Raw genomic sequence first — 14,678 nt, forward strand, 5'->3', positions numbered from 1 at the left:
AAATCAATATTAAGGAAAATCCCACTTCCACTTCCACAGTATTCAATCTGACTGCTGTTCACCCTGCTCTTTTCATTACTATACAGTGTCTCCCAAGATTGTGTCTCTTGTGTTTATTGTGAGTGATTTGTATTCTCAGTGATTGAAGCATATTTTATTAGGGGGAACAGACTCATTAGCCCTCTTTGTTCTGTTTAAACCCCTGAGCAGCTACATTTCTGATTCTCCTAGCATCTATGAATTACTTTATAACATATAATGTGAAATAGATAGCCGCCAGAATAATAGCTTCCAGTTTGGGTTTCCATTATTTCCTCATGTGTAAGCAACAGCCATGTAACATCTCCTTCTACTAGCTTTTTCTCCTCTGTGTATAAATTCTAATGAGCAGTGTGAAAAATATTAGTTCCATTCATTAGCTTAAATGAAGAACTGTGGTCAGTATATGAAGAGATGTGAGCAAGCTATTTGGAACAAAGACATTGTTCAGTGGGCAAAAGTCTTCCCTTCGTGACACAAAATAATAGGGGGTTTCGTAAAGAAAATTGCCAAAGGTGCAAAAAACAAAGATTCCACACAACTTGAGCCCCAGCTTTCTCTCCTACCAGAAATCACGGAATGCTATACAGCACACAGAGACTTTGAGGGGCTAAAAACATACTTCAAGTGAACATGTCATGTCCAGTATTGGAAGAGGATGCACAGAGCCATTTTTTTCCTCTTCAACACAGGTGAAGGGCAGGATTACAACATAGAGTTTAGGAAAGATTCTTAATGTTCAAATACTTTTCTGTGCAGTCCTTGTCTTCCTTCCATCCTTCACCGGGCATTTTTGCACAATACATTGTTGCTATGCTCAATACTGGTGGGAAAACAACTCCCAGTAACACACCTACAGTTAATTTCATCACAGTGAGAATTCAGTTAAAGAAACTGGCCAAATTGTCATCTTGTCATCAATTGCTGTAACTTCCATGAGGTGAAACTAGCTTAACTGAGAGGAGAATTTGGCCCCATAAACACCTCCTGAGAGCCTGTTTGTTCTTCAACTCATACCAGTTCATCCTGGGTAACTTCATTGACTTCAAAGGAGCAGTATTACCGACTGCAAACACTCAAAGAGTCAGGCCCCCAAGAAATTGTGAGATTAAACAAAAATGAATATCAGATTCTTATTTGTCTTCTTATTTTTCAGCCTTTGGGGTTCGCATTTTCAGATTTTGCTTTGCAAACCCAGAGAGCAAGAATCTTCCTTTTTTTCTAATGAAAGCTGACACCACTCACAAAAATCACATGACTCCAGGAGCTGAGAGTTTAAGAAAATCATATCACAGGGGTTAACAATAAAACACAAGAGTGAGCTCAGAGGTCTTCACTCTTTTAGAAAGTTTGTGAAAAAGAGACAAATTCTTCCCTATGTGCAACTTTCATTTTGTTTCAATGGAAAATGCACACAATGGGGTATCTGAAAGCAGAATTTGCCCTTAAGTGTTTATTATTATTTATGTAAGGAATGTATTTTTGTTAGCTATTCAATAAAAAATCTAAACTAATTTATTCACTTGCCATACAGTGCATATTTAGTTAGCAGAGATGAGTTTGTTTTTGTGAAGTACATTGTGAGATGTAGAAAGTAAAGCAAGGAGCACAGTTTTCAAGTCCACTGACTACCTGAAATACAGTTAGCTCCAGAGTTGCTTCCTAGGTTTGGACACATTGGTCAAGATTTTCCAAAAGTGACTGATGATTTTGGACAATCTCAAGGAGACTGAATTTTAAGGGTTGGGCACCAGCCCCCTAAGAATCAGGTGTCTCAAGTGGAGTCCCCTAAAGTCACTTTTGAAATTGTGGCCATTGCAGGTAACAGGTAAGTCGAGTTCTGGAGGCAACACCATCGATGAGCACACTGCATTTGAGACTCTTGTTGGTAAAGGCTTTTGATGCGGCTAAACTGGGGATTCCTTTTGCACTAGGTAGCCTTTTGACATAGACAGTAGCATATTAAATCCTGTTCCTTTGGGTGTTTTACTGATGTTTACTTTGATGCATGGCCCCTGATGACTAGCTCCACTTGCAACTGCCTTGCTACTCTTGTCGCACACGCTGTGTTCCTCACATCGTTCTCAAGAATCTCTGCAGAAAGCCCCCAAAGGATGCTGTGGTGTGTCAGTCTCTCCTTTCTGCATTGTTGTTCCACCTCGGGGATGCATCCACAGCAAACAAACATGACAGGGCTCCTCACAAAGGGCTCAGATCTGCAGGGTGCTGAACTTCGGGGGATTTGGGTACATTTGGCACTTAGTGGAAGGTGTTCAGTGCCATACGGGATCAGGCCTTAAGTAAGCCCACAGCAAATCTGAATAGCGCAAGCGTGTCAATATGAAGAAAATAGTTCAGTTAAAGGCATAGGCTGAAATTCTGATCCTAGTGAAGTAAATGGGAGTATTGCCATTTACTTCAGTGGGGGGAAGGGGAAGGGTCAGGTTTTCACCTCAAGGGTCTGGTTCTGGAAACCTTATTCACATTGATTTGTACATACTAGACAAGGAGTCCCTCTGAGTTCAATGAGATTACTCAGATAAGCGTCAGGCTGCAAAATCATGTCAATGCTGATGAGGGGGAAAATAGTCAAAAGCACCTAAGTGACTTAGGAGGTTGTCCCAAAAGTGTTTCGAATGTAGGTGCCTAAGTCTCATTGAGTTTCAATGATACACAGGGTCCTAATGCCCGCACCAATTCTGAAAATGGGACTAAGGAGGCTATTGCCATGCCTAGCACATGTTGGTGCCTACCAGAATCCCCAGCCCCGAGCCAGGTGTTCAGGCTCCTCATACGACGCATGGGAAGTTTGGTGCCTGAGAAAGAGATACTCAGAAGTCAGCAAGCCAGCCAGGAGTGAAATGCCAAGGAGAGAGCTGGAGGAAGAGAGGTGCCTAAGGCCATGTTTATTCTTTGGGCACTACAGCAGCACAGTTCTGATGCCGTAGCTATGCCACTCTAGCACCGTGTGTAGATGCTTCCAACAGTGATGGAGGGGATTTTTCCATGGCTGCAGGAACTGTACCTCCCCAAGCGACAAAAGCTAGTCTGATGGAAGCATTCTTCCATTGACCAAGACGCATCTACCCCAGGAGTGAGGTTGGCACATTTATGGTGCTCGGGGGTGGATTTTTTGGGTTGAGCTAACTTAGACCAGGTCTCTGTGGATGACCTGGTGCACCTCCAGGCCAGAGATAGGAGTCTCCCTCTGCTCAGGATCCGCAGCCATGAATCCTCTGCTGGAGTTAGGCACCTAAGGTAGGTCAGCCGTGTAGGTAGCTCATGCCCTAGAAGCTGAAACCGTTTCTCTCTCTGTTTCTCGCTCACACTCACTACCTGTCTCAAACTCGCCTTTTGTTTCTGTTTGTCCTCGTCTGTCTTTTGCCCAGGTGCTGTGCTGCTCCCCCACGTGTTGGTGGCTCACATCTGGCCCTCTTGCAGTGCGGTCTGACAGGGATCAGGTCGTAGGTGTGCTCAGAGCATGTCTAAAGGGTCGGGCCTGGCAAGACATGTGTCCCCTTTATAGTTTGAGATTCCCATTTCAGGGTCTCCAGGGCTTTGGTTTGAGCTAGGATCAGCTCAATAGTTATGGGGTAGCACCAGCGCTTGGGTGCTTTGTGGTGCCAGCTGGCAGAAAGGCAGGTGTCTAGATAAGATAGGTACCTACTTGGCAAGGTGGCAGCTGTGTGGTGTGCTGAAAATGTCACTAATCCCTAAATGGCAGAGTTAGGCACCTAATTACCTTTGAGGATCTGGACCTTAGGAACTTTTGAATTTTTTTTGCCCAAGAGTGTTTCTGAAGCTGTAACCAACACACAGGGTAAGCAACACCTGGCTTCTGCTGAGCTGATGTGCTTTCCACAATCTGTTTATTTCACCTTGTGCAAGTCACCAGGGCTCGAGCTGTTTTTCACACCAAGGAAAGAGATACACTGCACCCATCTAATAGACTCTCTGATGCTGACTTCACTCTCCCCACGATGGCTGCTGCTGCAGTATTCCAATGCCAGCCTGAATTGATAGGGGGCCATACACTATGGGGCAAGTCCTCCCCTCCCCATTGTCACAAAGGTGGTGTCCCACCCATGCAGGGAGGAGAGACTGAGCAGGGCTGTCATGGAAGGCAGGGAACCAGATTTAGGGAAAGGGGTTCATGCACAGGGAAATTTAGCAGAAGAAAATGCTGGTGTTGTCACAGCGGGAAATAGCAATGACGAGGGAGAATGGGAAGAGGGAACTGGGAAGGGAGAAAGAGTGAGAAGGAATAGGGAAAGAGAGGAGGATGGGCGGGAGAGGGACTGAGGGTAAATTCACCCTTGCGCAGAGGGCCAGCACAAGGCATATGCACCACTTGCATCTCATTTAGCCCCCTATTTGAAGACTGCAGGGGAATTTCAGTGGTTGACACACCTTTGTGTTGGGCGTCTGGCCAGGATGAATCTTGCCCTGAGAGCAGAGATTGTGTTCAGGGGAAAGAGTGGGAGTGAAGGAGGAGAAGGGGTGAGAGTGAAGGAAGGGAGGAAGCAAGTGTATTAATGGGGAAGGGGGAAGGATTTGTGCTCAGAACATCACCATTGCCCTCATCCAGCCTGCTGTCTGACATGCAGAAATGTTGATCAGAGGGAATACTGGCTAAGGTAATTTGTAGCTTTGGGTATCCTCATTCAGGGTTTACAATAGCTGGAGCCAGTACTCCTAGGGGAGGCCAGTACATGTAGATACACCACTCCTCACTGGAAACTCCCGCAGACTTACTCAAAGCAAGCAGGATCATGTTGACTACATACGTTTTAATATTGCTGCACAGTATGGAGAGCCTCACTGAACTCAAATCCCAGGAGTATCTTTGTCTTTCGAGCACAAAAGATTCCAAAGGTAAAAAACTTGGTCAGGATTTCTTTCATAGAATCATAGACTTTAAGGTCAGAAGGGACCATTATGATCATCTAGTCTGACTTCCTGCACAACGCAGGCCACGGAATCTCACCCACCCCCTCCTGTAATAAACCCTTAACTTATGTCTGAGCTACTGAAATCCTCAAATCATGGTTTAAAGACTTCAAGGTGCAGAGAATCCTCCAGCAAGTGATCCGTTCCCCACGCTGCAGAGGAAGGCGAAAAACCCCCAGGGCCTCAGCCAATCTGCGCTGGGGGAAAATTCCTTCCTGACCCCAAATATGATGATCAGCTAAACCCTGAACATGTGGGCAAGACTCACCAGCCAGACACCCAGGAAAGAATTCTCTGTAGTAACTCAGATCCCACCCCATCTAACATCCCATCACAGGCCATTGGGCATATCTACCGCTAATAGTCAAAGATCAATTAATTGCCAAAATTAGGCTACCCCATCATATCATCTCCTCCATAAACTTATCAAGCTTTGTCTTGAAGCCAGATATGTCTTTTGCTCCCACTGCTTCCCTTGGAAGGCTGTTCCAGAACTTCACTCCTCTGATGGTTAGAAACCTTCGTCTAATTTCAAGTCTAAACTTTCTGATGGCTAGTTTAGATCCATTTGTTCTTGTGTCCATATTGGTACTGAGCTTAAATAATTCTTCTCCCTCCGTGGTATTTATCCCTCTGATATATTTATAGAACGCAATCATATCTCCTCTCAGCCTTCTTTTAGTTAGGCTAAACAAGCCAAGCTCTTTTAGTCTCCTTTCATAAGACAGGTTTTCCATTCCTCAGATCATCCTAGTAGCTCTTCTCTGTACTTGTTCCAGTTTGAATTCATCCTTCTTAAACATGGGAGACCAGAACTGCACACAATATTCCAGATGAGGTCTCACCAGTGCCTTGTATAACGGTACTAACACCTCCTTATCTCCACTGGAAATACCTTGCCTGATGCATCCCAAGACCGCATTAGCTTTTTTCACGGCCACATCACATTGGCGGCTCATCGTCATCCTGTGATCAACCAATACTCCAAGGTCCTTCTCCTCCTCTGTTACTTCCAAGAAATGCGTCCCCAGTTTATAACAGAAATTGTTATTAATTCCTAAACGCATGACCTTGCACTTTTCACTATTAAATTTCATCCCTATTACTATTACTCCAGTTTACAAGGTCATCCAGCCCCAAAGCAGCAAAAAGCACACCATTATTATTTTACCTATTACACTCTATTGCTATTATTTTACTTTAACTTTACCATTCATTCTAATAGCTCTCTTATTGCTTTCTCTCCTTCTGTTTACAATCTGTTTCCTGCTCCAGAACTCTCATCCCTCCTGGTTCAGAAACATAGACCCCCGGCCACTTTAGCTAATGGAGAATCTTAACTGTGTGTCAGCAATCTAGTGTGTATGGCACACCATTCAGCAGTTCTCATTACATTCAGTAGAGGGCAGTAGCACACGTGTGGTACTCACTAAAGTTCATTACAGCATGCAACAGCAATAAAAAGAGATGACTTCTGAATGTAAGAAGAGTCAAATTTCAGTGTACCGATTATGCCTGGATTTGTTGCTTACAAGGGAGAGGTGCAAATACAGGAAATGAGATGTAAAAGGGAAGCAAGGCTGCCTAGGGGATAGCACACTGGACTATTACTCAAAGGACTTGGGTTCTAGTCCCATCTGCTGCTGCCCATTGAGTGTCCTTGGCAAGTCATTTTACCAGCCTGTCCCTCAGTTTCCCTATCTGTCAAATGGGGATAATGATCCTTATGTCCCTTGGTAAAGTGCTTTGAGATCGGCTGATGAAAAGCACTATACAAGAGTGAGGTGTGATTCTATGCTATTTGCTTGCTGAGGTGTTTGCATTTGCTTACACTTATATTTAATAAATGTCTTAGAGGAAAAAACGTCCTGGCTGAGATCACATTTTGTAGTCTCCGAAGAGCCTCCTCCTGAGGACTCCAAGGAGTCGCTGTTCTGTGGCTATCGCACTGTTTGTGAATTTCCCCAGTGGATGTTACCCTGAAATCTTGACTGAACAAATAAAAGGAAGTTTAGTGTAGATCAGCCACGATCTATGGCTTTATTAGTGTGTATTATCCCTAGAGCTCTGGGTTCCACCCAGCCTAAGTGACAGAGCACAAACAAGGCTTCGGAGGTGAAAGTGATAGTACAGATGTGAAACATCAGATGGGGATAGTAAGATGTGAGCTAACATGCTGCCACAGATGAACTGATACATCACCATTGACCCAGGGAAATGCATGCAGCAGTAACATGGAGAAGTATTCCTGCAGAAAAGTTTTGGATTACTTACATCATGTAGCCATTATGCGTTATCACATTTAACAGTGAAATATGACACACGAAAGAAAGAGCAGCTTTTTGAAATATCAGTTGCCATCCTCAGTAAAAGAGTAATTCAGCAGCTGCGTACAGACACACTGTTCTGGCAGGGGAAAGAGGATCTTCAGACAACTCGATGTGGGGGAAGTTTTTAAAAGCACAGGAGAGTCTGTCTGCAAAGCAGCTGGGAGTTGTAATTCCATTTGTGCCTAGGACCTCACATGAGATTGCACTTGGGCGGCAGCTAGCCCAAACCACCACCCATGCCGCCACGGCCACAATGCTATTTTTAGCATGCAAGACCAAGAGCATGTACATTTGCCCGAGCTGGGAATTATACTTCCTTAGCTACCCTAACAAACTGAGAAACCTTAAGTGACTGAGAAGCGCAAGCCCAAATTTCAAAAGGGATTTAGGCACTTAGGAACCTATGTCCCACTGACTTTCAATGTCACTTAGGCACCTTTGAAAATATTGCCCGTGATTTACTGCATATTTATTTTTATTTAATACTTTTATAGATCTGTATCCTATACACATCTAAGGGCCATAGAATAAAACCGATACAAACCATTAAAATCTACATACTGTACCAATGAACCCAAGTACACAGCAATCTCAAGCAAAGCACCCGGCACAGGGACAAATACAATAACACCCAGGAAAGAGTGCAGTCGCAGTAAAGAGGGGTGAAAATGTGACAGCTGTTACAAATCCCCAGCAGTCCAGGAGGGGGAGCCCAAAAGCAATCAGGGATGAGCCTGAGACTTTCGTTATGCTGGAAAGGCAGCCAGTTGGACCTGGTCCCAGAGAAAATTCTGCATCTGGGGCCAGGATTCAATTGCCCCAGCTCAGTCCAATCATAACTACACCTACAGACCTAGAGCAAAGCTGCTGTGAACACTCACAGTTATTGGGAATGGGTCTAGGGAAAAGGCTCAGATATTTAAGGCCTAGCTATATAGGGCTTAATATACTAATCCCAAAATGTTGAATTCTATTCTGTGGTGTACCAGCCACCAATGTACACAGAGCTAGATAAGTTAGACAACAGAAACAGTGACTACCATTTACATCAGCTACAGTAGATTCCCAGATTGTGGATGGTATGGAGTAAAAATTGCAGCAGTGTCCATCTGTAAAAGGGATAACTCACCCTGGAGCACCTTTTGTGTCTGGGTGTAGCAAAGCAATTCTCTCCCCATCTGGCTCCCCTGCCAATGGCAGCTCTGATCCTCCAGTGGTCTGCTGCTTCCTGCGAGTTGGCCCTCCGGCCCAGTCACAATTTCAGTCCACCCCTTGAAGGGTAACAAGAAATCCAACAAACCAATGTCCAAGCCCTTGTATCAGGTCTTCGGCCCCAACTCTGGGCCTTGTGGTCCTCACTCCCTTTTCTCAGGGCTCTTCAATGCCCTCGTCCCCTTCTCCAACCTCACACCACCATACCAGTGGCTGATAGGGGAACCCTAGGCCCTCCCACTACACTGGGTTCCAGCCATGAGATCCTATAACCAGCACCCCCAGGGAAAAGTAAAAGTTGGCTCCTACCTGTAGGTCAATCTACTCTACTCACCTAAGCGATGTCTAACCATCTACACTGCTATTTATACTCATGCTAGCTGGACATGCAGTGTCTCTATTCTAAGTGCCACTGTAAGTGTAGATGTAGCCAGTGACACTCAAAATAAAGGTTAATTGGGTGGCAGCAAAACCCTACATTATTTCTGTAGAAGAGATCCACTCGCTTGCACTGGGCAGCCAAGTGATCAGACAGATATCATCACAATTTATGTGATTTTTATTCCACTAATACAAAATTTTAAAAGGGGACAGCTTTTGAAAGTCCCACCCTCTCCATCAGACCATAGGAAAGAGCTGGTAGGTATAAATGGCAAAGCACGAGTTTTGATTCTTTGTCTCCAAGACTAAGGCGATTAGCACATTGGCAGTTGTGCTCCATCTAAGGCTGGACTTCACTATGTGTCTGTACATTGCCTAGCACAATGGCCCCCGATCTCATCTGGGGACTTTAGGTGCAACAATAATACAAATCACACTAGGTCAGATTCTTAGCTGGTATAAATTGGTTTAGCTCCATTGACTTCAATAGACCTAAGCCAATAAACATCATCTGAGAATCTGACCTAGTGTCTGTCTCTAAAAATACGGCCTTTGGATAAAAGCAAAGAATGTCAACAAAGCAACATTGCTTCCAATATTTCTCCGGTGACGAGTCTCCATCTAAACGGTCCTTTTCTTATTTGTTTGTTCCACTCTATTTCCTTGGATGCCGTTTAGTGAATAGCAGTATAATGTCCTTCCTTTACACCAGACTTACTGCACAGTTATCCCCAGCTGCACCTTTGGAAGTCAAACAGCTTCTGTAGCACTTGTTCCAGTCTTAAAGAACTGTTTTGGAACGGGAGGAGAGAAAAGGCTCCATGAATGCTAAGTAGCTCTGTGTGGTTCACCACCCACCCACTCTACTGAAACATGGCCCATTAGCACAGGATGGCAGATGCAGTTTCAAAGAATGTACCAGTTCCTAAAGCAATCTGTGTCTGCCGATAACAGCTTCACAGATGTGGGGGAAATAAAGCAGTTGCACAACACGATATAACGCATGAGTGCATTTAAATCTCTCAGAAAACCACCCAGCACCTAACAATGACTCTAAAGAGCGGACATTTTCTTAGGCAAATAGTCTTGAGCATGACACAAATCAAGGCCAGTGCAGAATTTGTTAAACGTTTGATTTCCTCTGTTTACACATGCGAGGCAGGTCGAGCTGAAAAATTTGAACCAAGATGCGGAGAAGCATTTATTGTGCCAGGACTTAATTACTGAATGCTGCACTGTGCTTGCACTGAGCCTGAGTGATTGATTAGACTTGTGAAAGGGGCATACTGACTTCTGAGTGCAGCTACAAAATAAAATAAAATAAAATACATGGCATAATGTGCCATTTCCACAGCAGTAAGAGAGGGACAGCAACAAATACTAACTGGTGTTGGGGAGAGAGATACAGCCAACAGCTGCAAGTCACAAATAAACCTTCTTTAGCACTTCAGCTGTGATGCTCTGCCAGCTTTAAAGGGCCAGCTCTAGAAAAGCATGCTGGGAAAAACAGTTCCCATCAAGGGGCACCAGGCATTCAGTGAAGAAAGAGCTGCGTGTTAATCACTGAATGAACACAAGAAATAACTAAGGAACAGGCAGGGACAGAGATACCTGGGATCAATTCTTTGTTCTGCCAGACTTCTTATGTGATCATGGGCAAGTCACTTAGTCTCTTTGTGCTTCATCTCCCCATCTATAAAATGGGGTTAATAATATATCCCTGCTTCATGGGGATATTGTGAAGATAATGCTTGTAAAGTGCTGTCAATAAGTTGACTCACTGCTAGTATGCCCCCTTGTGGCTGGGTGTTGCATAGCAGGCTCTCCCTATCTGGTGCCCTTGCCAACAACCACTCCAGCCGTGCAGTGGTCTGCCTCTTCTCATGATTCAACTCTCTGGTCAGGTCACATGCGGTCCCATCCCTTTGATGTAAACCAAGACCCACATGTTCATAGCTCAGCAACTGCACACCAGATCTTCAGCCTGAGAACAGAAGTGTTTTCTAGCCCTTATCTCCAGGTCCTCCATGCAATCTATGTCAGCGGGCCAGTTGGGGAACCCAGGCCCTCCCTCTACTCTGGGGTCTGGCCAATGGAGCCTGTAATCCCTGGGCCACTTCCTACCACAGACTGCCTCTATTTCTTTCCACTAGCTCCTTTCTGCAGATCCCCAAAGGAAAAACCCATAGTGCCAGGAACAAAGTACATGTAAGAGACCCTTGCCAATGCCATGCTTACCTGCCAATAAGGCAGCTCTGGTATCTAGCAATGTCTGGTCATCTTCCAGCCCCGAGCCAGGCCTTCCTTCAGGTAGTCCTAGGGTAGGTCCTGGCCTCAGCCAGATCTTTTTTTCAAGGGGTTAGCACAAAAAATCCTCTCCTTTTCCTGCTGAACTAGACTCCCCCCCGCCACCCTTTTAACACCTCCCTCCAGGCTTGGCACCTCTTGCAGGTGAAGTAAGGCAGGGCTAATTGAGCACCCAGGTTCTTATTAACCCTTCCCAGCTAGTGCGAGGTTTGTACAGAAGTGCTCACAAACTGTGGTAATGGGGGTCATATACGTAGACAGATCGTTGTAGCACACAGATCCAGTATCAAAGGACTCTACCAACAGCCTTCATAAAATTCTCACCCAGTGCTGGGTTTGTGCTGAAGGTCCAGGGCAGCCACAAGGTTTAAAAAAGAGAAGTCAGAATCCCAGAAGAAGTGCCGACATACAGTCAGATGTTTCGTTTCCATTTTTCTGATAGAAGTGTTAAAAAAACCCCGTATGGATAGAAATTTCCCCTCTGCATGATGGTTTTCACCTGAAAACCCTTTCTGGTTTTCGTTTGCTCTTTAAGACATCATTCTGTAGGCCCCTGGAATTAGACATTCTCCTTTCCCTTTACTTTCCCTTTGCTGTTGCCTTCAAATGACACTGTGGAGCTTTCCCCCTATTTATAGGAAGCCCCAGATGAACACCAGCCCTCTGTGTTTTGCATCAATTAGCTTGAGTAAGGCTGCACCAGGCTCTAATCCACAGGCACAGCCAGGATGCAGCAGCTGAGTCAATCAAAATTGCATTTGATTTGTGTGCGGCAGAAGCTGGGCATATAATACTAATAATTGATAAGAACTGTTCATTTGGTTTGCGTGAGCATCCAAAGTCTAATCAGGATCGGGGCTCCATTGTGCTAGGTGCTGTACAAACATTTTGTGTTTTTTAAAAAGCTGACCATTAGTGGGAAGCATATCAGTGCTTAGAATAACAGCAGGGTGTACTTTTAATGCCACTGACATGCACGTCAAGATTTAAGTAAAAAGAAAAGGAGGACTTGTGGCACCTTAGAGACTAACCAATTTATTTGAGCATGAGCTTTCGTGAGCTACAGCTCACTTCATCCGATGAAGTGAGCTGTAGCTCACGAAAGCTCATGCTCAAATAAATTGGTTAGTCTCTAAGGTGCCACAAGTCCTCCTTTTCTTTTTGCGAATACAGACTAACATGGCTGTTACTCTGAAACCTGTCAAGATTTAAGTAAGAGCATTTGGAAATACACAAGCCTCAGAAATCTTTTGTTAAATTTTTTTTTTATTAAGGGCTTTTGAGGTTGTGCACATTGCATGGAATGAGAATTCCCTGGCCAGGTTGCTGGTATCATGGGAAGATTAGATATGGCAAAGCTAAGGCTCTTGAATGCAGGATTTGGTATAGTGGACTGCACAGGGCCACAGAATCAAGGCAAATAAAGAAGTGCAAATCAAGGAGATAGCTAAAATCCAGGTAAAACCTTAGTCGAGAAAAGGCACAGGTAGGTTTTAGCTCGATGAAACTAATGAAGGTCAACTATATACCACCTAGCTTGGGATGATCTCGACTAGCTACATGGAGCCAATAACTACCCGTGCTTTGTCTCCGCTAGGAATGTACTTGGCATTAGCTAATGATGTAAAAACACAACTCTTTTTGCAGTGGAAACACAGCCAAGGGCATCAGAGTGCAGAAAGACCTCTTAGGGCATCTGAGTCATCATCCTTTCAATACAGAATTATTCCCTGCTTCATACTATTGAATACTTTGTCTAGTCCACTCTCGGATTACTCGACTGTTGGGTCAGCTTCTACTTCATATTCACATGCTCATGGCTGGGAAATGTTTTCATTGTTCCGCTTCATCCCATCGTTCACAATTTTTTCCCCTTCCTTGGGACTGGTTTACCCATCATGTTCCATCCACACAGATTACCTTTGCTATTAAAAATCAGCGATTCTGTTTACGTGAGGAGAACAAAGGCGATTTATTTGTGATTGGATCATCCCCTGGGGCCTCTAAAACACGTCAGGTAGCAATTGGTTACCTGGGCAAAAGCCCTCCCAGGGAAATAAATTTGAATCCCATTTCCCTCCTTAGCATCATGCTTCTTACATACACGATGATTATCATAAGTAATTCTGTTCTGTTCAATTCCATAGGACTTCATCCTCAGGGAGTCAGCCGTATTTCTCTTATAGAACGAGCTTTAATATAAAAATACTAGTCCCCAAAGTACAAATATAATGAGTCCCTGAAAATGCCAAACCCCAGCATTATAGACACTATCACTATGGCTTGAATCTTGGAAAGCTTATCCCTGTCAGTCAAATACAAATTGACAGTTAACAAAGAGAAATATTCTGAGTAAAAAACAACACATCATGAAAACCTGAAATCACATCTGACCTATTAAGTGGCCTTTCTTCTGATGACTGGGTGGGGTGGAGGGACCAACTTCTGGGGAGACCAACCTCGGGGGGGACGACCCACCACCACCCAAACCTATTTCTTTGTGTAGAGAACATACTCCCTCTGTCACGTACGATGAAGCAAACTGACACGCTGCTGAAATGTAACGTCAGAGGCCATTGATCTGCTTTCCCAGGCAGTAGTAAAGGAAGACAAGGGAGCAAACAAAATGGGTAATTCAAATAGAATTGAATAAAATGAATAAATAACGAAGTAAAGCAAACCAGTCACTTTTAACACCTGCACAAAGATCATCTTTAGAACACATCCAGCCATGTGGGAAAACGCAGCAATGCGATGATGGACTGTCAGCCGTCGGCCTTAATTGACAAGGCCGTACCAAGTCATTATCAAGAATACAGTTGTATATAGCACTAATTGCAGTTAGATTTTTTATTACCAACCCCGATAGACTTTAGGCATGACCAATATGGGCCAAACCCTGCTGGCTTTCCTCACACAATACTGGTGAAGCCATTTCATGAGTGAGAAAAACAGGCTTTAGCTATGTTATTGGCTCAATTCCCAAGGGCCTGACTATCTAGCTTAGATACGTATACAGCCCCTATTACTACAGTACCTGAGCACCTCACAATTTGTGATGTATTTCTCAGGGTAACACAGGGGCATGCACAGGAATTTAAATTTGACCACTTTTGGAGGGGGTGTTAGGATATAGATATGCAGGCCTGTCGGTAAAGGCCTAAACTCTAAGAATTTAGGTGTATTTTTATCACTTAGCTAGTTACAGAGGTATAAAAGAAAGAATCAAAATCACTGTCTGCCAGTGTAAGGGCCTTCTCTTACTGTGACAGTCTGAGGCCCTGTGCTTAGGCTAAGATCTTTGGCTAAGCAGCAGAGGCAGCCATAAGCTGGGAAGCAACCGGTCACATCCTCACATTCCAAACTAGTCACATTGAAAGAAGGTGCTATTGGGCTGTTAGAAATACAATCCTGTCCTGATAATGCCTATCGCCTCCAGAGGAAGGGAAGTGCCTAGAA

This window comes from Chelonia mydas, chromosome 1 (genome assembly GCF_015237465.2).
Source record: "Chelonia mydas isolate rCheMyd1 chromosome 1, rCheMyd1.pri.v2, whole genome shotgun sequence".
In the NCBI taxonomy this organism is placed as follows: Eukaryota; Metazoa; Chordata; order Testudines; family Cheloniidae; genus Chelonia; species Chelonia mydas.